This window comes from Buteo buteo, chromosome 5, assembly GCF_964188355.1.
Source record: "Buteo buteo chromosome 5, bButBut1.hap1.1, whole genome shotgun sequence".
In the NCBI taxonomy this organism is placed as follows: domain Eukaryota; kingdom Metazoa; phylum Chordata; class Aves; order Accipitriformes; family Accipitridae; genus Buteo; species Buteo buteo.
This window is the reverse complement of record NC_134175.1, coordinates 39,879,091-39,885,092: the sequence shown is the minus strand read 5'-3', so window position 1 is coordinate 39,885,092 and position 6,002 is coordinate 39,879,091.

Here is a 6,002-nt window from a genome sequence, read left to right as displayed (position 1 = left end):
TAGATGCTATCAAATGCTATCTCAAAGCGGGGTAATTAAAAGAGATCTTTTGAAAAGCAACAGAGAAAAATAAGTGCATTTGTGTTGACATAATCAGTTCTGGATAAACAACACCTAGACCAGTTTAAATTCAAAATCTTTCCCAGGAGGTCACTAGGACTGCATGTGCTTTTCAGTTATGCAGACCGGGTGATCTGCTTAGACTTGTCCAGGTAAAGAGATATTTTGTCTTTTGAAAAACAGACTGACCTCAGTTCTTCCTCATGCTGATCTTGAATTAATACTAGTTTAAACCAGCTAGGGACTTTATGCAACAGCCAGACCCCTCAACACCTTTCAGCGAATGTTAGATACCAGGTTCCAAACAGCAGGTCGGCCAAGTAAGATCAATGTTGGGGGGGAGCATGACAAGAGATACGATTACTTGGTTATTGTTGCATTGTTATGGACAAGAATGGTTTCAAAATTCATGCCAAATTCCATCTCCATCCATCTCCTCTGCTCAGCGAAGAACTTCTGTTCAGGGGGAATATCTCCCACTTCAGTCAGCCTTTAATGGACACATGCCATCTCACACTGCCAGTTGACCTGTTGGCATTTTACCTGTCCCCTGCACAAGTGACCGCTTCCCCGCAGCACTGGCTGCTGGGCTCTGTACCACACATGCCCGTTTCCATCTGTTGCCAGCCAGCCCTGGACACCAACCCTCCAAAAACAGGCAGCAGTTGCTACTAGAGGCAGTTCTAACCGTCCACCTTTTGGAGGTTTTCATATGGCACTGCTAGAAGAGGCACCAGCAGACCAGAGTTTGCTTGCCAGATTTCCTGGTTCGTTATGGTCCAGGCAACAGTAAGAGGTATCCCTGTGCTTCCCAGTTAGTAGTTAAGGGAAATTTGTCTGCTTGTGGCATGGCTGTTGGCTAGTGCGTGTGATGAGAGAGCAGAGTGGAGCATGAGCTGGCTGAAACCAGCATGGGCTTAGCCCCATCAGTTCTCCAGGGGTGGTTTCATTCTGTCACCCGCAGTGACAACATCTTATGCACTTACACAGTGAGGGACCTGATTAGTTGTAGTTAAGGAATTTGGAGCAGTCCATAGGGATTTCTACCTGATAATCATTCTTAGGAGAAAGGCTTCAGCTTTGGTACCAGAGCATTCCCTGTGGGCAGGGAGGGAGAAAGGGCAGATGGCAGAACTCTGTCTCTTGCCATTTTTCAACCACCAAAGCTGAATCTGATCCAGTTCCCTGTGAAGGGCTGTGGGACAGACACTCTTGACTAATTTCCACTCGTCTTTTCCCAAGTGACCTTCTGCTTCCAAGGATGATGAGGAAATAATTTGCCTCGGCAGCTTTGTCTGGGAAGTGTTATCTTTTGCAACTTTTAATTTCTCTTTATTCAAATTAATTGCTTTTCATTTGAATTTAGCTTTAAACTTGGCTGTGTGACTGGGAAGAGCTTCTCTGCAGTGCACAGTAAACAATGTATCCCACACCTCTTCCATCCCTTAATATCTGCACAATAGCAAGACCTGGAAAGCAGAAACACTGAACCATTTTGGTCCAGGAGTGTCACTTATGTCTCTAAAAGCAGCCTGCGGTGTCACACATATCATTTAAGAAGTGACCCCATTCTTGAATGCACAGATTACACAACATAGCTCATTTAATTTGCAAGCTCAATGCTTCATAAATGATACTTTCCTCCAGGGACTGTTGCAGGAAGACATCAGGGTAGAGAGACGTGTTTCAGTTCTCTGTTTTCTAAAGCTTTGGGCTAACCCAGAAAGTTCCCTCTCCTCCCCAGGTAGGAACACCAGTTCACTATAAATCTGTTCTTTACAGTTCTGCACCCCTTCAGATTTTATGGAAAATACCTCTGTTTGACAGATGATGGCAAATGGTTTGGAGGGGATTATTTTGATTTTGCGGTGTGGTTTGGGAGTCATTATCAGAAAGTTCATTCAAGCATTGGTAAAGTACTGAAATAGAGTATTAGCAGATCCTAAAAATGTCCTCTGGGTTTAAGAGAGAAAAACATCAACACATTCTGTCTAAGCACAATTATACAAATGATTGAAATTAGCTGTATGGGTCATTAACAAGTCAAAAATTAAAAAACCCTCCTCCCTATGCCACTCTGCTGCTCCATGTTACAGTACCTTGCTTGCACAGTAAGCCTGCACAGCTGAGAGCAGGTAACATTACCCACTTTAAAGGACCTTTAGTAACTATGAGTTGGAGCAGAGTAGGAGGCCCCAGTTCTGTCTGTCTGAAGAAGCTGAACATTTTAAGGACAAATTCTGAAGCAGAGAGTGCCATGTCCTCTCACAGAGATCACCACACCATGCTTTTGTACGTACTATGTATAACTGAACTTTCCTGGAAAGCATAGTCATTATTTGGAGAAAGTCCTGGGTACAGTAAGTCCTTCTGCAAACTGTCACCCTGGGAGTTGCTCATGAAACACTGAGGTGCCTACTGACTTGTGGCAGTTGCCTTAGCTCCTCCAGCACTACTACCCTCCAAGGAAATGACTAACACAAAAGCGTAGTTTTGAGAGACGTACTCAGAAGTGCACACTGGGCACTTCCCACTCTGACTGCCACCATCCACCAGGTTTCTTGGTCCTGAAAAATCTGCATTGCTATAACCTGAGTAGTGCACACAGAATGATGTGCTCTGTCTCTGGTACGTAGGACCAGGACAACTCCACTGTTTTCTGGGCCTTAAATCTGGATCCTTCTGGGCTTCCTTTAGTATCTTTTGGGTGTTACTTGATAAATAACTGAACTGGACTTAGCTCTCATGCAGAAGTTTGGGAAACTGCATGACCCCTTCCAGCATGACTCTCATTGAAAGTTCCCCAGTCTTATCAAGAGTCCAAGTTAGAGTACAGATAAATAATTCTTTAATAGAGAAGGGGTCTGCAATTCTGATAAAATAACAAGCAAGCAAACAGTGCAAAGAGAAAACAAGGTGACCTCCCTTCTGTTTTTCCTTGTAGCTTAGAGAGTAACCCGTCTCATCCCACTTACTGCTAAGAACCTCCCTCATGGACTAGCCGCTTGGTCACACCACGTCTCACATGCACAAAACCCAACTTGCAGCCCTGACAGAGAAGGAGAAACACACCCAGCACTTCTTTACCAGCCTATCTCCAATCCCAAATTAATCCTGCCTGGACATCCTGCCGACTAATCGGGTTTACTGACTCAGCTTTAACAAAACCTTGAGTAGATGAGGAGATGAGTATCCACTTCATTAATCCTCTGCCTTATCTCCCCATGCATGGTCCTTATAAGCGAGAAGGGGCAGGCACACTTTGAAGACATTAAGCTACAAGCCATTTGCAAACAAATTCTCTCTCTTCCTCCAGACAGAGAAGTGCTTACTGCCGCTCAGCATCCAAATTCAGGATAATTATATTGATCTCCCAGCTGTCACCAACAGAAGCGCGGGAGGGCAGATTATGCACATGAAGTTCTCTACAGCTAAAGCCACCATATGTTCAGGTTTCACTGGACACATTTCACAAAGCCAACTTTCTCCAGGCTGAAAAAAAGACTTTGGCCATTTGTCCTGAACTTGTGTTTGTCTGGAACCCCTCCCAGCCTGGCTGACACTTGGACTGGAGCCATGAAGCATGCTCGGATGCCTTGTATGGTGGCTTCAGATACACCAGAATCACTGCGTTTGTGCTGCCCGTCTGCTGGGGCACAGCCTGAGGGGCCTTGAAAATCCAAGAAGAGAGGGAGGCTCAACCTTAGCGCTGGCAGCTTTCATCAAGAGAGGGAACTGAGAGCTCTCTCCTGCCTGCAGCTCCTGCGGGCAGCTCTCAGCATGGGCAGGAGGGGTTTGGGGAGGAGGTAGGAGCCTGAGCTCTTTGGCAGGAGGCTGCTTCTCCAGGCAGGAGCTGATGTCCTGCCTCACTGCTGCGAGGTGTGCTCGTGGCGAGGTGCGGGGAGGCAGCCCTGCCTGCACAGCCTCCCTGCGCAGAGAGCCCCATGCTAGGGCCTGGCAACCACAAAGATCTCACGAACCACAGGTTATTCCAGCATTAGCTAAGTCTTGATTAGAAAATACTTTCTGCAACACATTTCTTCAAGCTCAGCTACAGATTCAGGAAGGTTTTTGACTGTAACTCTTGAGATTTAAAAGGCAAACTGCATTCTTCCAGTTCTAGAGATTCATAGGAGATGTTCTACAGACATGTTACCTTAAAATGAGATCACTTCCCCTCATCATGTCTCCATTGAAATATTCAGGTGGGTGAGCTTCAACCAGTTTAATTCACCAGGAACTTTTTGAATGCTGAGTCTGGAGAAATGTTTGTTTAAGCTTAAAAAAAAAAAAGAACGAACCCTATGCCAAGGAAACTGAGAAGAAAACAAACAATTAGAACATGCAGGGTTTGACTTTTTCCCTCCAGTGAAACAACACAGACATTTTAATAATTAAGCAGTTTCATAATGTTTGTAGAGGGAAATGAAAGTTTATTGCTTCTGCTGTTTCTATAAAGGCACAGGGCAAAGCGTGGGGGCTTGCAGAGTAGAAGACTTAGGGAAGGGAAGGAAAAAAGCGATGGTGCTATAGGGGTGAAAGAACAAATCTCTGACTCCCTAGGTAATATTTACAATACTGCAGTGGGAGCCTGGTTAAGGAAGGAATGAGTCAGGGTTTGGGGCCTCATTTGGTAAACCAATATTTTTGCATGCGAGGAACTTGGGTGAGTATGTATTGGACTGTAGTTTAAGAGAGACCCTTCAAGCCTGACCCAAGGAAAGCTGGGTTGTACAATTCTCACCCATATTTTAGGATCACTCATGCTCTAATTTAAACCAAGGGGAATTTTTTTACTGATGTGAATGGGAACAAGTTTAAGCCTTTACTCCATTGTGATTCCCTTGGAGAATGTGGGACTAGGGTAAAGTTAGTTAAAGCTCATTAGAAGTATCAAAATTTGGCCTCCAAAAGCAAGTGGTCACATCTTCCCCCTTCCTTAGAAAAAGTATGTGAATTGGGAGCAACAAGTTTATTTAATTTCTTTTGACAGATGCACACTTGAATTAAACTCCCTCAAAGTTAGGAGGATTATTCTGCCTTTATATCTATACAAGAGAAAGGCAAAGTTGATTCAAGGCATACAGACCTAAGAGATTTAAACTCTGCCAGTTCCTACAAAGTGTTGAAATTGATACAATGTGTCTGGAATTGATTTTTCTTTGGATGCTGCAGAGAGATCTCAGAGATGTGTTGGTGCCTGCTCTGTAAATGAAAGAATGACTGTAAGATTACAGATAGCTGGTTTGGACGTGCAGCATTTGGGAACAAAGAGGGGGAAAGAAATCCAAAGCATGAGCAGCAAATAATATGAAAACCAAGAAAAACGCAGAGCCAGCACTGACAGCTATACAGCCAATATAAGAGCCTGGTCCTACCCCTTAGTGGGAGTACCACGCTGCTGAACATCAAACGGACTGAAATAAGACATGGCATGGGTGGGGAAGAGGAAGGAATTAAAATCAACCAGATCCCAAGAAAGACTGGTAATGAAGGAAATTTAAAATTTATTTAGCTTTGTTTTTCTGATATAATTTCAAGGTTTTTTTCATACAGTGTGATAGAGCAGCTATTGCCAAAGTAACTATTTAATTTTCAACAAAAGCAATGGCAGATCCCAACAAATCACCTGTCAGATTTAGAACTGTTTTATACATTGCCTCGTTCCCCAGCTGACTTTCTTGTATTGCTATGAAGGATTTGCCTGTTGGAGGCATTGACCAGGATAGCTCCTGGGGCAGGGTGAGATGTGGTCGTGCTAGTGGACAACTGCATCTCGTGACTTAGTGCCACTTAACAACCCAGCTATGAATGGGCATGGCGGGGAAGGGTTGAGCTTAGTCCTCGTTAGATCCTCTCCCATCCCTCTCAGCTTGATAAATCTGTGCTTGGCAGAGTAAGTTTCTGTGTGCACATTCTGGTCTGGAAATAAAGATACTTTA